We start from the raw sequence: 22,962 nt of genomic DNA, 5'->3' as shown, positions 1-22,962 counted from the left end.
GTAGCCAGTATAAAAGTAACTATTGAACAGATGATTTCTGTCATTTTCCTTGCAGTAATTATTTTTAAAAACTGGCTAAAAAAAGAAAAAGATAGGGAAAAGCTGTAAGCAAGTTATAGGTAGAACATACTAACTGGAGCCAAGGTCAGTAAATGTTTGAAAATAGTCAGTCTACAAGCATAGCATCAAAATTTTGGAGATTAGATTGATGATGAAGAACTCCAGCAGATGCCTTCCTGAGGAACTGAGTTTAACAGCGCCTGTCATAAGACCCCTGATAGGGTATACAAAGAAGGGCAACACCACCCCATACTATGTATTCCCAAAATGTACAACCCCAACCTAATCACATTAAACATCAGATGAGACTAAGCAGGACAGTCCACAGAAGCCCTGGCCACTAGTCTTTCAAACTGTCAAGGTCATAAAGGATGGTGACACAGCTTGGGTAGTGAAAGTACTTAACGCCCAGCCTGACACGTGAGTTCAATCCCCAAGCCCACATGGTGTAGAAAACTGACACAGATAGGAAAAGACATCCTATGTAAGGATACAAGACATCTAAAATGCAATGTGAATCCTGTGACTTGATCTTGGGATGGAAAAGACGACATTCATTAACAAGTGGAATTCAAATACGATGCATAATTTAGTTATCAAGCATGGAAACTGTGTAAGTATGTTGAGCTTTACAATGGAATTGTAATTTTATAAGATGTTAATATTTGGAGGTATAGGTTTTTTATGACTCTTCTAGAGGACTGCATTTGTTTCTAGATAGCATTGACAACAGCCCCACCAGAGGTCGTGCTGCTCTGATCTTCTGCTACTGGATTGCTTTGTCTTTCTTGAACTTTACTTCTTAACCAATGACTGCTCCTTATTTGAAGCGGTACTGGGTATTGAACCCATGGTCAATAGACTAGTTATGCTCCACCCTCCTTTTGCATTATATCTTGAGGTGGGGTCTCACTAAATGACCCAGGTCTTACCTTTACTCTGCTACCCAGATAGACCTGGACTTTGGATCCTCCTGCCTCAGTCCTCACTCTAGCTTGAATTAGAACCCTATACCAACAGGCACTGCCCTAGAGCTAAAAAGAAAAAAAAAAACTTGATGAACACAACTTCATTGGGAAAAATCAATAGCATATTGAGTTTTTAATGAATTATCTCCAAGAGCTCTGACGGTTTGCCAAAATACTTGCTTGTTGGAACACAATTACAGCCAATGTATGTGTCCTGGTGGTTTCCTTTCCCCTTTAAACCATTTATTCATGGAATAATAAATAATGTCCTCACCTACTACGAATGAGCAGCCCGGCATGAAGGACAGGAAGTAAGGTAGTACTGAGTTCCTACTCTTGAATTTTGTTTTTCAGAATTATGAGGTAATTAACATGAACAAGGAAATCAATATAGCATGGTAAGTGTAGTGTGTGCTGCCACATATAACACACACACACACACACACACACGTCAATTTGACACACACTAGCGTCATTTGGGAAGAGGGAAGAACCTTACCTGAGAAAATGTTAGCTCATGATTGGTCTATGGGAAAATTTGTGGTACATTTTTTAAATAAATGATTGATGGGGGAAAGCCCAGCCCACTGTGGGTGGGGCCATCTCTGGGTTCTATAAGAAAGCAAGCTGAGCGAGCATGGGAGAACAAGCCAGTAAGCAGTACCCGCTCATGATCTCTGCACCACCTCCTGCCTCCAGGTTCCTGGCCTGCTTGAGTTCCCCCCTGGCTTCCCTGGATGACAGACTACAACTTGTGAGTTAAAATAAACCCTTTCCTTCTGAAGTTGCTTTTAACTGTCGTGTTTTAATCACAGCAATGGGAAGTCTAAGACAGTAGGTAAATTATCAAAAGGCTGTGGGATAGCAAGAAGCTGTCTATCTCTGTTTAGAATTAACTTGGTATCTTGCATATGGATATCAGTGGCATCATCACGCATCAGAAATACATGTTCCACTTGTAATAACCCAACAGCTGCAGGAACTATCTACATCTGAGAGGGAACATGAAGGGTTTGTTTTCCCAAGCCTTGGTCACCTCACTAGATGTAGTATTGTTCAGTTCCATTCATTTCCTGCACATTCCATAATTCTATTTAATTTTTCTCAATGGACGGACCTTTAACCTCTTCCTCTCTCTTTCTCTCGCTCCTTCTCCCCCACCACGATCAGCTCGGGTTCCGAAGTCTCCCTCCCTCCTTCCTCAGGCCCAGCCGAAGCTGGTTCTGCCTCCCACTCCCAGCAAAAGACAGATGGTTGGAAATTGTAAAAACCATATTTCCCTCTGCAAAACAATAAGTGAATGTAGTAAATAAACGAACAGATGAAAATTTCCCCTTGGGCTTTTGTCCCTGTACGCCCACTCCTTTATCTAGCTCCTTCCCTCCTCAGAGGCTCTGCTACCTTAAAGCCACTGAGTCCAACAGTGAGTCCGTTGCTTATCTCTACATTCACAAACAAACAGCGCTGCCCACCCAACCTCTAGGACAAGCTGTGGGTTTGCAACTTCTGTATCAAGCCAGGCCTTGGGTGCAGTCCCCGACACTTGCCTATCCTTTGTGACTCCTATTAGTCACCAAGCCTCATGAAACTGACCCCTTCAGTACATCTCAGATCTGAAAATCTATTTTATGATAAATGTTATATATTATATTAATATTTCAAATCTTCCAGGTTTATTCTATGTCTTCTCTGTGTCATTCCCCCCCCCCCACCCCCAGTGCCTGGCTTCAGTCTTCTTCATTTTTTGTTAACTATTTTAAGTGTAATCCTCTCCTCCCCGCTCTGGTCTCACCTATATTCCTGTCCACTTACACCCCACTTGGTGTCCAGGTGTAGATCTGCCTTCATACTCATGGACTGAAACATTTGGGGGTTCCCTAACAGGCTTGCACAGCTTTCCTTGACCCTTGCCAGCTTCATGTCCTCATGTCTAGTAAGGACTGGCTCAGCAATTAAGGCTCTTCCAGAGGACCTGGGTTTAATTCCTAGAGCCACTTGGCAACTCACAACCATCTATAACACCAGTTCAATGGGATACAAACGCCTCACACAGACACACATGCAGGCAAAACACCAATGCACATAGAGTAAAAATAAATAAATCACTTAAAAAGAAAGAATTGCCATCAGATTTCTCCCTTGTTGGAGGGCACGTAATGCCAGCCATTTTATGAGCTGTTTCATTAGTACAAAAGCCCCTTTGCAGAAATCTAAATTTAGGCCTGGTTCTTTCCTTTCGGATAATAAAAACAAAGCCAGGAATTATGCTCAAGTTTATATAAATTCTAAGCAGGAAAGCTCAGACTGAATCCAGGTGCTCAGCTGCTAGCTGGAGTGTGCACAGACCCAAGAGAGCTCCGCAGGCACTGAGCTCCGCAGACACTAAGCTCTGTGCAGCAGGCTGCTGTTTCCTCCTTTGAAAAAAACGTTCCATCCACTTACTTGCTGATGATGGCGTCTAGCTGCAACATAAGCCTTCCGGAAGATTCCCCCCAGAGACTGTTATCCACCTTCGTTATTACGGTTCCCTCTGCCCACTTTCTGTCTCATCATTCAGTTGGGGCATGCTAATAGTCTTAGCAGTCTCTCTTCCCAGCAGTTGGGAAAACATTTGGTACACAAAAAGTGCAGGTTTTTCAAAGTCTTTGAACACCAAGGATAAGTTTCCGTAACTAGTTTCTTTGACCTTTTATTGTTATCACTTTTTGGTAAATAATGTGTCAACAGTGCATATCTGACAATTTTAAAAAGCAATTAAACAGCTGGGGATGGTGATATACACTTGTAATCCCTCCACTCAGGATGGGGAGGAAGGAGAGTTCAAGGTTTGTTTGGGCTATTGAGAAAGACTATCTTAAAGAAAATTGAAGCAGAAAACAGGAGGCACTGACTTCAAAGGAATGGGTGCAGGAAGTTTTAGGGTTTTTTTGTTTTTGCCTTTGTTTTGTTTTAGGTTTTTTTTTTTTTTGGTGCAAGTTTTTGTGCAACTCACCCCACTAGAACCAAAAGATCTGACATATAAGATACCAGAGGATTTCTTCACACTGGAAATAAATCAGCCTCCAGCTCATTTGTGGTTTAAAGGACACTTTAATGATTAAACAAAAGAAGTGACTAACCCCTGCAGTAGCACTTGCTGAGACATGCATGTGCTAACACCCACTCCCCTGTATCTCCCTGTTACTTACTCAGCCTGGCGGTTCTGAGAAAACAAGGGTGAGATCCGGGTTAAAAAAAAGAGGCCAAAGTGGAAGAGAGATCAGCAAAAGGAAACGCTTCGTTAACTTTCAGAAAGTGACTGCACTGTGAACACTAGTCAGGTGGGATGAAGTTTCTAGCTGAGGACCACCTCAATTTCATAATGGCATAAGCGTGTGGTATCTTCAGCTATGAACCCTACGCTACAATTGCAACCTGCCTAAGAGACATACACGCACTGGTGTAATAGTGGCACAAATGTTACAGAAGTAACTAACCACCTGCTCTATTAGATGGAGCCCATACCTGCTGTTAAAGAATTCAAGACCCTGAAACTGAGTAGGTCGTGGGCCCTAAGGGAAAGCTTACAACAATTCTTCTGCTAAATGAACAGAGCAATAAAATGATCCCTAAGAAACTATAACCAATGAGAAGTACCTGTTGTCAGACCCTTGCCCATCCCAAAACTGTATGTAAGAATCCTATCCCGGAAGGACTGGGGTGCAAGAACTACTCCGTTGTCTGAGACTTTTGTCCCAAGAGCTGCAACACTTGGGAAGAGATCTGCTCTCCCGAAGTGGAAGTGCCACCTGATGCCCTGCTGCACTCCTACCTGGCTAGTCGCTTCTCATTGGCCCAGCCCTACCCGACTCAGTGCAGAGCGGCAAGGAAGTGGGGAAGCGACTTCCCCTCCCTGCCCACACTGGTTTCCCTTCACCGGGACCCTCACACCAGGTCTGACCAGAGATCTCTGTAGAAGACCTCTGGTACTCAGGCCCACAGAAAATAATCATCAACTTACCTGCAACTGTATGCTTACCAGCAAACATTTATTTCCATGACTTCACAAGAGCTTGAAGAAGGAAAGGAAGAGGAGATGGAAGAGGGAGGAGAAGGAGGGGGGGAGGGAAGGACAGAGATAGAGACGGAGGTAAGGGTCTGCTTAGCAAGTATTTATTGAGCATCTAATATGTGACAGGCCACCTAAACCTGGTGTTGATGTGGCCCTTACCATTAAGAAACTTCCAATCTATATTAGGGAGTGAGTAAAAAAAAACTACAAATTTCAATACAAAAATGATAGAGAAAGGAATGACCTACCAGGTACAAGGCAGAGTCGGGATGCATTCTCCAGAAGAAAAGCCTTTTATACTGGGCCATGAAGAACTACAGTGTCCTGGCAGGGGGAAGGGCATCTTTCAGGACAATAGCAGAACAGAACAAAGCTGTGTACATGGAGAACCTTGGTGAGCCTATGAAAAGGAGCAGTTCTCTGCAGTGGGGATGTATGGATAACGGTGGGCTTGGCTAATGGGTACAGGGCCCTGGAGACCATGCTGAGGTTCTTCAGTCCTCCACAGCTACTCTTCCTCTCATGCCTGCAGCCATCGCCACAATGCAGAGTCTAGCGTGCTACAACAGCCTGCGAATGGATCGCTCCCATCTGGCCTTGCTCCCTTCATCCATTCTCCCCTCTAAACCCTTGGGGATCCACTGCAGGTGCATCCGCTCTACAACAAAAGAGAAAGCAGAGCTCAGTTGCCAAGGACTGGGTATGCTCTGCAGAGGAGCAGGCGGGAACGTTCTGAGCAGTAGTGGGTGCCGTATCCAGACTGGGGTGGTGGCTGCTCACTTAACTGGGGGTACTTAAGAGCATTTTAGTTATTCCATGGCAATTCCCATTTTTAAATCAACCCCCTTTCACTGTCTTGGAATGGCACTCATTATGATTGGCACACCCCTCAGACCATGCATGGGGCTATCACTGTGGTTGGCACACCCCTCAAACCATGCATGGGGCTATCACTGTGGTTGGCACACCCCTCAAACCATGCATAGGGTAATCACTATGATTGGCACACCCCTCAGGCCATGCATGGGGCTATCACTGTGGTTGGCACACACCTCAGACCATGCATGGCCTCTGGCCACCTCAGCCTCTGTCTCATCCTCACCATGGTGCCCAGCCTTACTCTTTCTTGCATCTGCAGGACAGAGCCTGCCCTCCTCTCTAGAACTGTGCTGATTTGTTCTTTCTGACCAGAACCTGAATCCTCCCTCCCACTGCTGCTCATCTTTCAGGGATCATATGAAGTCTTAGGACCTGTGTGTCATCTTGTTCATACTTGCCATGAGCGACCTTGAAAAAGGCTAAGAATGGTAGTTCAGTTTCCCCCCATCCACTCTAGATCTCTCACTTCAGGAGGACAGGGGATGCCTTGCCCTACTCTCTACCACCTCTCTGCTGCCTGGCATGAGAAAGGATCAATAAATAAACCCACTGATGGGCTTTAAGAAAGTTTAAGAGAGATAACATATGTGCATATGTGTTTCTAACAGATGTCTCAACTGAGACATTGAAAATATCTCAGGCATTTCTGTTCTTCACAGTGGCTGAGAGTCTCTATTGCCATGTAGTAGCCTGAAGCCAGGCATGCTAGACATTTCTCAACACTGCTGGAGAAAGATCACCCCATCTAGGCCTGGGAAACAGCTGTGAGACATGGAAGAACAGGAAAGAGGAGTTAAAATGGGTATGACTAGCTGGAAGGCTTTCCAAACCACGAGTGGCTGTAGCCAGTAAGAGATCCTGCACCAAGCAAAATGGAGTGAAACAAAGTGTGAGTGGGAAAGGAAAGGGGAAGGGGAGATGGAGGGTGGAGGGGACGAGGAGGGGGAAGGCAGAGGGGGTAGTTAGGGAATAGAAGCAACAAACCGAGTGATCAATGGATGGAACATCCCTCCAAGGACAGGGATGGGTGGGTGTAAGGTTTGACCTTAGACAAGTTAGCCAGCTTCTCTCTCACCTGCAAACCATGGTTGAAAATAACACTCAGATTGTTAGGGCTGTCCTGAGGACCAAGTCAACTGAGGCAATATTTGTATAAAGCACTTAGATCCTTGCTGGCACATAATAAGCACCAGATAAGCCAGTCAGTGGTGGCACACGCCTTTAATCCCAGCACTTGGGAGGCAGAAGCAGGAGGATTTCTGAGTTCGCAGCCAGCCTGGTCTCCAGAGTGAGTTCTAGAACAGCCAGGGCTACACAGAGAAACCTTGTCTCGAAAAAAATAAAACAAACAAACAAACAAACAAAAAACCCGGAAAAAACCCCAAATACAACAACAACAACAAAATTAAGCATCAGAAAATATTTGATACATGCAGGAGTAAATGGATCTTGAGAAATCCGGCAGAGTAATGGAGGAAGGGAGGGAAGAAGGCGGATGGTAAAGAATAAGTGAATACTGGATGTGGGGGAGGGAGCAGGAAGCGTGGTGGCTTGAATGAGAATGGCCCCATAGGCTCCATATGTTTAAATGCTTGCTTCACAGATAATTGAACTGTCTGGGAAGGGTTAGGAGGTGTGTCTTTTTGGAGGAGGCTTAAAGTTTGTTTTAAAAGCCTTTACCGGGCCCAGTCATTCTCTTTGCTTTTTGTCTGCAGATTGGGATGTAAACTCTCAGCTACAGTTCCAGTGCCATGCCATGCCTGCCTGCCTGCCTGCCTGCCTGCCTGCCTGCCTGCCTGCCTGCCTGCCACCACCCTCCCCACCTTGATGGTATCAGTTAACTCTCTGGAACTGTATGCATCACCCAATTAAATGCCTTCCTTGAAAAGAAGTTGCCTTTGTTATTGTGTTTCATCACGGCAATAGAGTGGTAACTAAGACACCCCCTAAAAGTAGTTGCAGAAAATCTACCCGTATTCTCCCTTTTTTCTGGATGGCTAATGACTAAAGGAAAGGTGAGCTTTGTTTCCTAGGACATCGATACAATGGCTTACACTGGACGTCTGACATGAGTGGAAGCTGGAAATAAGTGACAGAATGAGGTAACCAGAATGTGCCAACAGGCATACTGCATACCGCATTCCTCTGTTCTATGCTATAACAAAATCCTAGAGGCTGGGTACTTATGGAGAAAAGTGGTTTGTGGTGGGTTGGTGTGGTGCTGCTATGTATTCAAATGCTAAATACTGAATTCCAAGATTTGGTTGCTCCAAGATGAGCTCCAGCTTTTGTTGTGTAAAACTTGCCCCTCAAGTTATTCCTGATTGAGTAGTAAAGATTCTTACAACTTGTAGCTGGGAAGAAGAGAGGTGGGGGGGGGGGTCTCAGGCAAGGACCATGAGAGGAAGGAGAGGAGGAAGAAGAAGTCACCATGGGGTAGGTGGATCATGAGCACATGGCCACGAAGACTGGCTTGTTGGGATAGGAGCAGCCCAGATGGAACATGGCAAGTGATATCTTGGGATTTTTGACAGTGAAGTAGACAAAATAGCTTGGAGGGTTGATATCTGCCCAGCTCTAGTGCTTTTAAGCTTATAATTCTAAAGACTTTTGTGTCATTTATTTGGGAACTAAATGATCTAAGGTGGGGTAGAAACCCTCAAATAATATTTACCAGTGGTTTATTTAGCTCACAGTTTTGGAGGTGGAAATTGATCAGAGGCTGGGGAGAGGGCTCAGTCGTAAAGTGCTTGCTTGCCAAGCTCACTGACTGGCTCATGCCCAGCCAGATATCTTATGTGGCTCATGTTCAGCTGCCTAGAGATGGTGCTGCCCACATAAGGTTGGGCCTTCCTACATCAATCATCAGTCAAGATGGTCTCTCACATACATGGCCATAGGCCAATGGGAACTGGGCAATCCTTCAATTGTGACTCGCTGAAATGATTCTATGTCCAGTTGACAGCTGAAGCTGAGAAATCTTCAAGCCAGTTGGAACAGGAAGAATTTGTTACAAATATTAAATGGCTAGTAGAATCACTTGGAAGGGAAAAAACAGACTCAAGACTAAGTTTTCAGGGCCCACTCAGCAGGCTTCCAAGGACATGCTCACTGCTCATTCTTTGGTGCCAGGAAGTCTGGGGCACAGCAGTACCACTATTAGCATTAATAAAGAGCCCAGTTATCCCACAGATACCTCATAGTAAAATGAGTCTGCTGAGTGCACCTTGCACTAAGCCAAGTCTAACCTCATTTACTGCTGAGCAGTTTGAAAATGCACGGCTTATAGTTCATAGGCTCAGTGTGGCTCAAAGAACTTGAGGTGTTGAGTTGAGTTCGTCTGGTTTGAAGCTGAACAAGAGGCTGCTGGGACCAAGGGCACAGATACTATGTTTCCTCTTTCTTGGCAGATGAGGTTGACTTTCCTCCTACCAACAGAGTTCACTAGTGATTGATGGAAATTCAATTGCCCGGCTGGACAGCAATTAATGTTCTGTGTGCTCTTAACCCTAACCATGCTCATGTCATCAGCACATGACTGGCAGATGGGAAACTGCTCTAACAGAACAGGCCGGCATCCCAGAATCCTGGGAAAAGGAAGAAATCAAGGAATCATAAAATTCCATAGTCATAAAATACCACTATGAAATCCAAGGAGAAGAGCAAGGATATATAACGAATTTTATTTTATCTAAAGGAACTCAATTTCAGATGTGGACTTATTCTAAAACCCTTTGCTTTGCCCTCTATTTCTTCTTTCTTAATCTCTACTGGGTTTTTTTCCTCATAATTTTACAATGCAGACAAAGTACTTTGGTTGTTTTCAACCCCTTATCCTCTCTCATCCACCTCCACTCCCACTAAACCATTTTCCCCCAGGAAGTGTATTTCCCACTTTCACATCTTTTTGGTCTCCAGTAACTACATCACTGAAGAAAGTGACTCCTCCTTCCCCAACAACCATTCACTACCAACAGCTCCTGAAGGAGAGGTAAAGCCTCATAGGGTCTCCCACATTCAGGATAGAATGTTGGGGGCACATCTTCTTATTTGGGTGTTGTGAGTTCCTGAGTGCAATAGTCATGTGATGTCCAGAAGTCAAGAGTTTCACAGAACTCTCCAGTCTTCCCTTCTCACCCTACCCCATTTTCTGAACCTTTGGAGGGGCTGTAGCTGTCCTGTTTAGGGCTTTGCCCTCTAACATTTATGATATTTGTAATTCATAGATTTTATATATTTAGGCTTTTCTTGCCAAAATAAAAATTAGATGGTCCTTTGTTGGTCTCTTGAAGTGTCCTCTTGATGTTTTAATGTGACTTGATCGTCCCTATAGGGAAGTTCTACATAACCTCTTCTCTGTGGCCTCATCAACTTCATTCTTTATTTCCAACTATCTAGGAGGTTTCTTTTTCTTATCATATGTACACCATCAATTTTTACTTATTCTATTATAGCTTTTGCTCCATGGAGGAAGGCTTCACCATAATCATGTTTTCAGTTTTAAAAGGCTGAATTTACATTATACAGTACTCAGCAAGCAAAAATAAAATGATACTGTGGTTTGAATAAGAATTACCCTTGTATAGCTGAAGGGGTCTGCAACCCTATAGGTGGAACAACAATATGAACTAACCAGTACCCCCAGAGCTCGTGTCTCTAGCTGCATATGTAGCAGAAGATGGCCTAGTTGGCCATCACTGGGAAGAGAGGCCCCTTGGTATTGCAAACTTTATATGCCCTAGTACAGGGGAATGCCAGGGCCAAGAAGTGGGAGTGAGTGGGTAGGGGAGCAGGGCAGGGGGAGGGTATAGGGGACTTTTGGGATAGCATTTGAAATGTAAATAAAGAAAATATCTAATAAAAAATTGTCCTTGTAGGCTCACATATTTGAATGCTTAGTCACCAGGAAGTGGCACTATTTGAAGGGATTAGAAGGATTAAAATATATGGCCTTGTTAAAAGAAGTGTGTCACTTGGGGAAGGAGTGAGCTTGAGGTCTCAGAAGCCCATTTTAAGCTCATGACTCCCCCACCCACCTACCCATGCCTATGGATCAGGATATAAGTCTCAGCTACTGCTCCAGCAATTGCCTGCATGCTACCATATCCTCCATCATGATGATAATGTATAAAACCTCTGAAACTATAAGCAAGCCCCCAATTAAACGCTATCTTTCATGAGATTTGCCTTGGTCATGGTGTCTTTTTACAATAATAGGAAAGTGACTAAGAGGGAAGTTGGTACCAGGAATGGGGAAAAGTTTGTACTGAGGACTGGTGTATTATTATGACAGGACTAACCATGCTGCTTGTTGGAATACAGAAGACTTTGGGACTTTGGACTAGGAAAGCAGTTGGACACTTTAAGCAGGGTTTAATGGGCCATACTAGTAGGAGCATGGAAGACAGTGATGTTGAAGAACATTTGAACTGTGGGGATTCAGCTCCAGAAGTTTCAGAAGACTGTTAGTAGGTGGCTTAGAAACCATTCTTCTGATATTTTGGTGAAGGTTGTGGCTATTTTCTGCTCTTGTCTAAAAAAGTCTGTATGAAGTAAAATTGAAGAGTTTTGGACTAATGGCATTGGCAGAAATTTCAAGACAGCCAAGTGTTGACTGTGTGTGTCATGTGGTTATTAGTGATCACTCCTATGTTGATCTATAATGTAAAAGAGCAAGTGGGTCAAGGAGAAAATCAAAATGTACAGTTTAAGGAGAAAAGGAACACCAGGAAGTGGAAGAGAGCTAAATCCAGTGCTCAGAGAGATGGAGGTTTAAAGAAAAGCCTGATATGAAACGGACTACGAGGAATGGTGACCTCAGGGCTAGCTAAGCTTCCAACTTATGAAAAGGAATTAAAACAAGCAGTAAAGGAAATCAACAACAACAGAAAGCTGATGTACCTGTAATTGAAGGCACCTGTGTGGGTTGTGGGGGTGGTGATGGTGGTGGTGAATTTCAGCCTTATCAAGCATGAGAAATTCTCAGTTTTAGCCACAGACTTTTGACTCAAGGACATAAGAAAGGGGTTGTGGAATCTTCCTCTGCAGCCAAGGAAAGCTGCTGAGGCCAGGCGCATGTCAGGAGTGTCTCTGCATAGAGGCCCAGAGAGCCCATTAGGTGAAGCCTGGATTGTGTTGGAGATTCCAAGATGTTGGAGATGCTAGAGTCATGGGGTATAGCTGCCGACAAGAGCTGTAGACTGATTGTGGAACCAGCTCAAGAGAGAGACGTGTGCTGCAGTCATCAAAGCTGAAAGGAATTAGAGAGCCTAAGAGTGCTTTGACATCAGGCGTGGAGATGCAAGAGTTTACCCTGCTGATTTTAGGTCTTGTTTTGGTCCAGTATTTCCTCCCCTTTGGAATGATAATATATACCCTGTGACATTGTATAATGGAAGCATGTGATCTGCCTTTTTATTTTGATTTTTCAGGGGCTTACGGTTAAAACTACATTGAACTTTGGCCTTTTAATCAGTATAGAAACTGTGATAACTGACTATAGGAACTTTTGAAGTTTGAAGGAATGCATTTTTTTTTTTTGCATTATGATATCACTATAAGCCTTTGGGGACCAGGGAGTGGAATGTGGTGGTTTGAATAAGAATGGCCATCATAGGCTCATATATTTGAATGCTTAGTCACCAGGGAGTGGCACTATTTTAAAAGATTTTAAAAATTAAGAGGAGTGGCGTTTTTGGAGGAAGTGTGTCATGGGGGCTGGGAGTGGGGTGGCCTTTGAGGTTTCAAAATCCATGCCAAGTCCAGAGTCTCTCTCTACCTATGGATCACAATGTGGTTCTCAGCTATTGTTCCGGTGCCATGTGCCCCATGCTCCCTGCCTTGATAGTAATGGATTAAACCTCTGAAACTTCAGGCAAGCCCCCAATTAAATGCTCTCTTTCATAAGAGTTGACTTGGCCATGGTGTCTCTTCACAGCAGTTGAACAGTGATTAATAAAAAATGGTGAGTACCAGAAATATAGTAGAGCATCACACTAGACACACAGAGTATCCAGCAGATACTGCCTAAGCAAATTTAGGAACCAAAACAGTTCAGTTGGCGCTTCTGTTCCACATAGAGTGTGCCAGGAAGAACATCTGTTTGTGGGTGAGACTTCTAAGAACCCCTTCCCACCATTGATGTCTTTATACCATGGGATAGACTGTAGTTTAGTCTTTAGCTTTGGGAAGGTGCTGGCATTGATTTTTTTTTCCTCCAGCTGTGTTCAAGAATACAGTGGGGTTTTTTTGTTTTTGTTTTTTTTTGTGTGTGTGTTGTTGTTGTTTTTTTTTCCCAACGTGCTTTCCTTCTGTTGTTAAGGACATCATGCTTACTCTTGACCTATCAGGCTCTTTCCCTTTCCCCTTTCCACAGGGTGGGTATGGAGCAGCTGGTTCCTGGACAAGAGGTCTTGGAGGATACAAATATAGCTAGGTCTGAAGTGCCAACCCCAAATCCAGTGACTGTCTCACTGAGTTTAAACAGTGTGTGATAACTTACTAATACACTGAATATCAACAGCTTTATTCCAAAGGGTCTTCCGTTTTGTTTACCAGTGCGAAGAGCCTCTAATGGCTACACACATCTCAAATCCAAACTCAATCTTTATGATCAGGCACAAGAATCTATGACTTAAGGTAAGGTTTGCAAGCATTCCCTAACTGAAACATGTATTGTTTTACTCTGGCTGCTTCCCTGGGCCACATGACTTGCCCTCCTCCAGTTTTGCTCCAGTTCTAAAGACTGGGTACGAACTCCCAGCTGAAGTTTCTCAAGCCTTGGTGTTCCCAGTTTTAAACCTGGCTTGTCCACAATGACAGGAATTGGTAGAGTCCTGGAGAAAAGGAAGGGACATCTGTCTCTAACACCAGCCTCTCCTCAGTGGTCCCATCCCCACTAGACAGGCCCAACAATGTCCCAGCTTCTGTCAGGTGACCTTGTCTCTGGACTACCTGTCATGGAAATCCCGAGCCAGGGCTTGGGGCTTCTTGACAGGGCTCAGTGTGTTCCTTCTATCAGGGACAACAAGCCTGCTTTGAGCTCTGTTAGGAATATTCAGAATGCTTTTCTATTTTGAGGTTAGACCCTAAAGGATATGAAGATGAATTTTCATGGTGGGAATCTTCACATTACACAGTGAAAGTTAGAGAACTGTCTCCTGCTGACTTCCTCCTTCAACACGTTCTTCTGCCTCCAGCTCTGGGGGGAGCCAGATCCTCTCCTTTGGTTGTTCCATCTGGTTTCAGATCTCTGCACACTGGGTCATCCCTCCCTCCAGTCACATCATGATTTTTAAACTGGTAAGCAAAGCACAGAGGTAAGGTGTGTGTGTGGGAGGGAGAGCCACCCCTTCCTTTCAGAAGATGCCCAGGCAGGTAAAAAAGAGTGCGTAATCACTGAGAGGGTCCAAGCAAACACTGATTCCCTTCACCTGTCAGGTCTGAGGGCAGGAAGGACTGGAATTGGGAGCATGCTTCTAAATGGTGGGCATCAGTCACGGGTGCCACAGCGTCCAGGCACGAGGTGCTAGAGGGTACACTAGTCAGCCAGCACAGCCCTGGAACTGGGTTTTGAATTTGGTAGGACCAAATCAGGGGACAAAGTGACCTTGCCATTCATGAAGCTGACACAGTTAAGTGATGTGGACTGCACCTGATGACTGGGGAGACTCTAGGCATGGCTGCTCCATGATGACTGGCAATAAATCTCTCTGTGTCTTTCCTTCCCATCAGACAGAGCCTGGCAAAAAAAGAAACCAGACCATCATTGACCTTGAGCAAATGTCTGGCTTTGTGTTGTGATTTATCAAAATAACAACAGAAAAAAAAATCAGCTCTTTGTTTTAGGGAACTGATTTATCTTTAGATTTCTCTGGTTCTGTGATCCCTAAAGACATTGTGTATTTAGCCATGGGACATAATTATGGAAAGTAATTTATGCACCCAAGGCATTTCTCAGATGTAGAAATAGGGAGGCAGAGTAGTGGGGAGAGCCACAAATGGACAGGGAGTGGAGTTGAGCTCTGGCCTTGCCCATCCCTAGTTTAATGACCAGGCTCAGCCACTTAATCATAGAAGAGTTTCTCAATGATCAAAATCAAGTGTCTTGAGAGTGAAGAAGTTAATGTGGGAGGGTATTCTGAAAGTGTGTTTTAATATTATTTCATTTTAATTAAAATTTCCAATAGTGCTGTAACTTTGTGATGTGATGACCCCAGGGTGTGCACATTGGTTTTCTTTCCATTTGGTTTCTCTCTCCCTCTCTCTCTCTCTCTCTCTCTCTCTCTCTCTCTCTCTCTCTCTCTGTGTGTGTGTGTGTGTGGTGTGTGTGTGTGTGTGTGTGCGTGTGGTGTGTGTGTGTGTGTGCGTGTGTGTATATTTGTGTGCGTGTGTGTGTGTATTTGTGTGTGTGTGTGTGTATGTGTGTGTGTGCGTGTGTGCACACCTTTATCAAACAGAGTCTCCTGTAGTTCAGGATGACTTTGAACTTCTGACCCACTTGCCTGCACCTCCTAGGTGCTGGGATCGCAGGCATGGTAACCAGATGTTTGAATCCACGAAACCAACAACACACTAAAGTGTGAGTTTAGTGTGCTTTAGCAGAGTCACCACTACCACGGCTATATGGAGGGCAGAATCTGAAAGACATCACTGAAGAGCTGGTAGGTTTGACAGGCCTGGTTGCAAATGATGCCAGGGAAGTACCTAGTACTTCAGTGGCAGTGTATCCTCTTTCTTTGCCCTTCCTTTGGCTCATCCTTCCTGACCCCCTGAAAGCATCTCTACTTGGATGTACCAAGTCTCTATTAGGATCTGTAGTGTTGAATTTATCTAACCCACTCTGCTCCAGACAGGTCTCATGCTCTCTGCACCTGCCCAGGAGTCCTCTGGATTTGTGAATGAAAGACACACACACACACACACACACACACACACACACACACACACACCAGTTAATTTTAATATGCCTTCACTAGTTCAAAGGCTGGGCAGTTCTAATCCTCCTGCTGTTAGCAAGAACTCCCCTCCAGTATTCCTGAGTTAACATCTAAAATCTATATTTCATATTTCATCTCTGCTACCCCAAATACAATTGGGGAGGTGGCCCATGTGGCCACTTTCCCTGATTCTGACATGTCGGCTGGCCTTTAGGTCTGGTCTCTCTCCTTCCCTGTAACGGCAATCTCCTCCTTCCAACTGGGAACAAGGACCTTCAGTGTTTGGACATGCAGATTCCCAATTTTGGGGGCTGGATTAATTCAAAGCATTAGAACCAATCCCCAACAGTGTCCTACTATTGTGGGGACAGCAAACCAGAATCCAACTCAGGCTGACTGGAGACAGTGAGCCCAATAATAGTGAACAATTCTTTGGGACAGACCCCCAAAATAATCTTAGGCCCAGAACACAGTAGTTGCCATTTGTGGTTTACCATGTGCTACCAAGAGAACAGAAGTACTGCCTGCTACCAAGGTTCTGTTTCCCAGGATGGAAAAATAATTAAAGGGATTATGGGAGGGTGACTAAAGATGAACATGCATTCAGAGGACAAGCAGTGTAAGGGGCTACCCTGCATGCTCCCAAGTAAATTCTTCAAATGCCACCTGCCCCCAAATCTTCCCTACAGCACCCAGATCAAGCATCTCTTTTGTTTCCACCCCACACAAATCTGCCTTGCTCCTGCTTTGCGCTTCACCCACCAGCCTTCTCTAGGCATCTTGTCATTTGCAAGGGTGTAGGTTTCTTCCCAGCTTCTCCTGCCAGTGTGAACACTCAGCACCACTGCACTGCTGTGAGAATCAGCAGGCAAAGATGATCTAGTCTCCGACTCTGACAGGGTACAGTTGCTAACATTGCTAACCTGGAAAGCATCATGGATATATGATTACCTCAGCTAATGTCACATGAACACCTCTGGTGCAACCAGATCCAGACTGTGGAAGACGACCTTTGGGGATGAGAGAATTTAGAAGAACAATTTTCCAGAGACTATGTTGCCGCTGAGCTGAACGCAACACAGGAGCATCCATCTATCTATCTATCTATCTATCTATCTATCTATCTATCTATCTATCTATCTATCCTCTATCTATCTATCTTAGAGACAGGGTCTCACTATGTAGCTCTGAGCTCTGACTGTCCATACCGGCCTCAAACTCACTGAGATCCACCTTCCTCTGCCTCTGCCTCTCAAGTGTTGGGATTATAGTGCACCACTATAGCTGGCACTAAGCAGGAGCATACATAGTCCTCAGGTCTAACACAGAGGCCACAGCAAATCCCTCTTACCAGTGATGTCCTAGCTAAGTGCAAAGCATAGGTGGGACATTACACAGTATTCCATACTCCATAAATGTTATTTTCTTTCTCAAACAAAACCAACAAACAACAAAACAAACAAACAAAAACCATTCCCTTGATTTTCCAAACTAATCCCAATGTCAAGACACCCACTTCTAGATCTCATGTGTAGGAGATCTAGTGTGTGTGTGTCTATTTATTAACTACAGTATGCTATTGGGCAAAAGCATCTAGATCTTGCTCCATCACTCTTGCTCTTCTACCTCCTCTTCCTCTTCTCCCTTCTCTCCCTCCTCCCCCTCCTCCTGTTTCTCCCGCTCTGTCCCCTTCCAGGGTGCTAAAGTACAGATTAAAGGCAACACACTGCGCGACACCGAGAAGCCAGGGTGGGAAGTGACTTTGAGAAGGGAGAGGTAGCATGAGCTAGGATGGAGGCTTCCGGGCAGATTGCTGGGAAAAGAACTGAGGAATTTGAAGAGCTGTTATCGTGGACTATGCAGTGAATCTTTAATGACACCGCAGAGATGCTGCTAGGGTTGGAATTACTCCTAATTACCCATGACTGCTGGAATTGATGTGCAAAACCCTGCTGAGACAGAGCCAAGTGGGTACCTCGGTTTTAATTCATCCACATAGGAGAGTGTATATAGATAGAGAAATCTTCAGAAAATTACCAGCTGCCAGGTTTAAAGACTCGGACTAGGAAGGGACAGGAGGACGGAAACAGGGGACAGTGTGAGCACCATCTCAGGTGACAGGGATACATGATTCACAACAGCTTCACCTGCTGTGTTCAGGGTAAGGAGAATATTTATTGTTGGATCTCTTTGGTATTTGGATAAATAATGTATTCCATGTGAAAAACAAGCATCCTTGGGGCATTTCTAAATAATGTGGCGTTTCTAGTGTACAAAGAGCAGTGTCTACTGATGTCATGCTCAGTGTAACAGTGCAGTCCAGATGGGTGAGGTGCCTCTCACAAACCATCTTTGATGAAAAATCAGACACTTGACTTCCTACTTCAACCCTAAGGAACAAACAGGGACATACTCAGGAAACCCAAACCCAGTTGCAATTGCATCTAGATTCCTTTAGAATAAAATCATGTGTACTTCTCAAATTTCTCATCATAAGAGTAATGGGTAGTACTGAATACTACGTAATAAAGGCTGGTCTAGATCTCGAGAAATTACTGTGTAAAGTTACTAATTATCTGGTGTGTGTCATTAAGGCATTTTACAGTATGTTTGAGGGACCCAGTGTGGCAACACAGGAGCCATCTGAAGCTAAGCAGGTAATAAGCAGGTGGGGACCTGGCATGTGGCCACTGGCACTAAGCAGTTTATGTTTCAGGAAAGTACTGCTTATGTCGCTACGTGACGCTTAAATCATGGCATGGGGCAGACAATAAAACGGGAGCATGCAGCTCCCCATGTTAATTTAAGCACTAATTTAAAAAACAGAAAACAAACCACCAAACATTGTAATGCACATTTCCTTACCTGTGTGTGCACATTTTATGTTTATATGCTAAGATACATATATGTCATATATATGTATATATATATATATATGTATATGTATATATATATATATATATATGCATACACACACACACACATATATATATATATAGAGAGAGAGAGCGAGAGGGAGAGATTTATAAGCAGATACTCATGCCTACAAGAATGAGAAACGTTCATCCTTCACTCAGCATTTCTGTACTTTTTGGCCGTTGCGTAGGAGGATTTACTCTGAATCAGTGAGTAACTATATTTCTGAAAATTAAAACAGGGCTAATGAGATGCCTTTCAGGGTAAAAAGCCTTGCTGCCAAGCCTGATTACCTGAGTTGAATCCCCAGGTCCCACTTGGTGGAAATCGAGGACTCCCACAAGCTGTCCTCTATCCTCCCCACTCATACATACCATGTGTGCTGGCTGATTTTATGCCAACTTGACACAGGATGGAGTCATCTGAGAGAATGGAAACCCCAGTTGAAAAAAAAATGCCTCCATAAGATTGGGCTCTAGGGAAGTCTGTAGAACATTTTCTTAATTAGTGATTGATGTGGGAGGGCCAGTCCACTGCAGGTGATGCTATCCCTGTGTAGGTGGGCCTGGGAGTATATAACAAAACAAACTGAGCAAGCCAGGAGAAGCAAACCAGTAAGAAGCATTCCTCCATGGCCTCTGTATCAGGTCCTACCTCCAGGCTCCTGTCCCAACTTCCTTTAATGATGAACAATGATATGTAAGTGTAAGTCAAATAAAACTTTTCCTCCCCAACTTGTCCTTTGGTCATGGTGTTTCATCACAGCAATAGAACTTTGACTAATGCCCCCACCCCCCAGTAAATATATAAAAATCTAAATTAAAATGTAATTTGTTTGATGGTGAATTTCGAAAACAGTGGAACAAAAGGGGAACAATAATGCATATGTCCAGACTAAACTTTAGATCATTATGCTTGGCTACTATTATAAGATACCATATACTTGCAGAAAAAAAATACATTTATTTCTCACAGTTCCCAAGACCAGAAATTACAAGGTTAGCATCCCAGCAAGACTTGGTTTGGCTGTCTCTCTTCCAGATTCATAATAGCAACTTTACTATTGCAGCCTCTGACTGTAGAGAGGAGACCTTGTCTGTCTCCTGTTTCTGATAGTTCCCAATACTACCAGGAAGACCCACCATGACCTTTGTAAACCTGGTCAACTCTCAAAGGCCACACACCCTAATACCATCACACTGGGATTACGGCTTCACTGCAGTTAGGGACACAGCATTCATGATTTCCCATGTACTTTCTTCTAGCCTCTCATTCTTAAATAGATTTAAATAGTTTGGAGTGTATGGAATATGAATAGTTTAGTATCCTGTCATGTAAGGGTGGGGATGATGCTAAGGTCCTGTTCCCCAATTTGTTCTTGATCTGTCAGTCAAGAAAGCCATGGGTCAATTGCTGGGCAGAAGGTACAGATGGGACGTCTGGGTCCTGAGAGGAAAAGGAAGACACAAGGAAGGAGAGGGAGAGTTCACCATGCCTTTGGAGAGAGAAGAACCAGGCAACCATGTGAGGTCTCTGGAAGAGTGGTGGGCTGTGGCTACTCCTATAGGTGGGTGGCCAGAGATATTTAGCAGGGATTGGATTCAACTGACCAGTTAAAGTTAGGGCAGGTGGGAGGAACAGAGATAAGAGTAATGATAAGGGCAAGTTTTCCAGGAGAGAGATAGTAGTACCCAGCAATTGTGCCAAGAAGGGAAGTTGAAAATGAGCAATTGTGTGCATGTTTTATCTGTGGATTCAAGGGAAACAAGGTGGGGGCTGGTAGCTTGGCCTATTCCCAGAGCATAGACAGGGTAGGAAAAAGCTACACGCAACAGTGTCATAAGTGTTCCATTGTCATTTTACCAAGTGGACAATTACTTTAAGATAGATACATATACATGGACTTACCAGGTCAAAGGCCATAAACTTTGGAATATTTTTTGTCCACATTGCTAATCAGCTTTCCAAGAATGTTGACAACATTTATATTTCTGCCAACAGTATATAAAAATGCTTGCTGTACTGTACCATTGCCAATGTTGAGGATCGACAATTTAGAAACCATGTAAACGCCATCTGATTGTGTTCAGGATCCCCAAGTATAAGGATACATTCAGGAAAGTGTCTGGCTTTTCACAAAGCAAACACTGCTGAAATTAGCAAAAACAAGACAGTCAGCAATTTCCCATCTGTAGCAATGCCCGCCAGCCCCCTGGTGTAAGCTTCCTCACGAGTAATGGTTCTCCCCACTTCTAACAGCGACAGACAGTTCTGTTTTCATTTGTTTACCGGCTTCTGTTTTAGGAATCTGGCACACTACATACATTTTCCATTTTGTTGTTACTGGACATTTGGATGGTTTTCAGTTGTGGATTATGAGCATTTCTATGTAAACCAGTTGGTGGCTACATTTTCGCTGGGCGTAGATCTAAGTGGGCTTGCTGAGCGGCAGTATGTGCCTGCATTCGGCTGCAGAGGACACTGACAAACTAATCTCAGGAATGGTTCTTTCAACCTAGACATCCCTGGAGTGAATAAGGATCTAGTTCACGGAGTGTCGGCTGCCTTCTGTATCCCTGTATTTTTTCTTCAATCAGTTGTCCTGTGCATTGTCTCTTTAATTTTCATTTCTTAGTGATTGATGGTCAACGTTTCCTATATTCACTGTTCATTGGGGGACAATGCTCTCTTGTGAAAGGAGCGGCTTCCCATTGGACTGACCATATCTTATTAAATTATATAAGCAAGTTTAATATAGTATTTTGAGTCCTTTACTAGATACTCAGTTTCTCTCTCTCTCATGCTTCCATCAAATTACCTGTAGGCAAGCTTGTGGTGAACAGTCTTGATTAACAATTGTTGTGGGAAGTCTCAGCCCACAGGGGTAGGCAGTGCCACCCCTAGGCAAGTGGGCCTGTAAGCTACAAGAAAGCAGTCTGAGGAAGCTATGAGTTGCAAGCCCTCCATGGTCTCTGCTTCAATTCCCATCTCCAGGTTCCTGCCTTGAATCATTGCCCTGACTTGTCTTTGAGGTGTACTATGAAGAGTAAACTAAATGAATTCTTATTGTCTAGTCATGGTGTCTATCACAACAATAAAAGGCAAACTAAAAAATTGGAACCAGGTCATTACTGCTATGACACACCTGGCTGTGTGTTTTGGGGAGAATTGTGCTGACATTTGAACTTTGGGTCAGAAAAGCTGCTGAGTGCTCAGAGCTCAGTGGGAGTTTCTGTTGGAGCTTGGGAGACAAGTGTCGAGAGTGATGCAGATGGTGGGGGCCTCACTTGTGAAGTTTCAGAGGGAAGCAAAGATTCTATCAGAGCTGGAGCTGTAGAGTCCTCTGTGACTAACAAGAGACCAGAATGCTGAACTGAAATGTTTGATTTGCTGGAGCAACTGAGAGCCGTCAGCTGGGACTGGACAGTCAGTTGGGCTCACAAAGAGATCTACGTCATTGAGCCAAATCTTCTGGGAAATATTTCCTCTGGGTCAACCCACAGAAGCTATGATCTAGAGAGGCCAAGGCTCTATGTACCTCATGCTGGCAATGGAACTTGGTATACCTAAGAGTTTCCCTGGTGATACTGGTTTTGAAGTCATGAAGGGGTCATAGAGAGCAGATGAGACTTGGCACTGTGCAAGGCCAGGAGAACCTCAGTTGCAGTAGAAGCCCTGAGATTGGAGGGGCCATGTAGAGAAGTTGAGGCTTAGTGCCATGAGGTAGGGTTAGAATCCCTGAAGAGAACAGGAGAAGCTACGGGTGAAGGTGTAGCCCATTTGCTACAGAGACCCCAGCCTTTTGGAAATGCCACGACCATAGGACTCCTAACTAACAAGTCAGCTACAAGTGTTGGCTGAGATGCCCTGAGCCTAGGAGATAGGCTGTGTGTTCTGTAGGTGGCAGAGTTGGGGAAGAGGAGCTGCACAGGTCTTTGCAGTCCAGAAAATGCTGAGTCCCAGAAAGGGCACTGAGCTCTACACTGTTGGACTTTGGGTTTTTTTTGTCCTATTGTAACTGTGCCCTGCCCTTCACTTTTTGAATTAAGGAGTTTGTAACTTATTTTTTTGAATTTGCGGGAGCCTACAACTAAGAGAGTTTGGAATGTTGGAAAGACTAAGATTTTAGAGTGGGAGTTGGCAGTGGTAA

General features: G+C 44.2%; 2 long non-coding RNA genes across 2 annotated transcripts in view; one reads left to right on the top strand and one right to left on the bottom strand.

The window, feature by feature from the left end:
- The window catches only part of Gm31279, a 34,321-nt gene extending 30,618 nt beyond the window's left edge, over positions 1–3,703 (bottom strand). The window contains exon 1 of the long non-coding RNA XR_377652.4: positions 3,471–3,703. This is a non-coding gene — a long non-coding RNA (predicted gene, 31279). The remainder of the gene's footprint in view (positions 1–3,470) is intronic.
- Positions 1,674–7,849, top strand: Gm40372. Its single transcript, XR_869062.1, has 2 exons — positions 1,674–1,782; positions 7,674–7,849. It is a non-coding gene; the product is annotated as a predicted gene, 40372 (long non-coding RNA).
- Positions 7,850–22,962: the final 15,113 nt, after the last annotated feature.

The sequence above is a fragment of the Mus musculus genome, chromosome 6 (genome assembly GCF_000001635.26).
Source record: "Mus musculus strain C57BL/6J chromosome 6, GRCm38.p6 C57BL/6J".
In the NCBI taxonomy this organism is placed as follows: Eukaryota; Metazoa; Chordata; class Mammalia; order Rodentia; family Muridae; genus Mus; species Mus musculus.
Note: the sequence above shows the minus strand (reverse complement) of the source record. Positions and strands in the feature narration are given on the sequence as shown.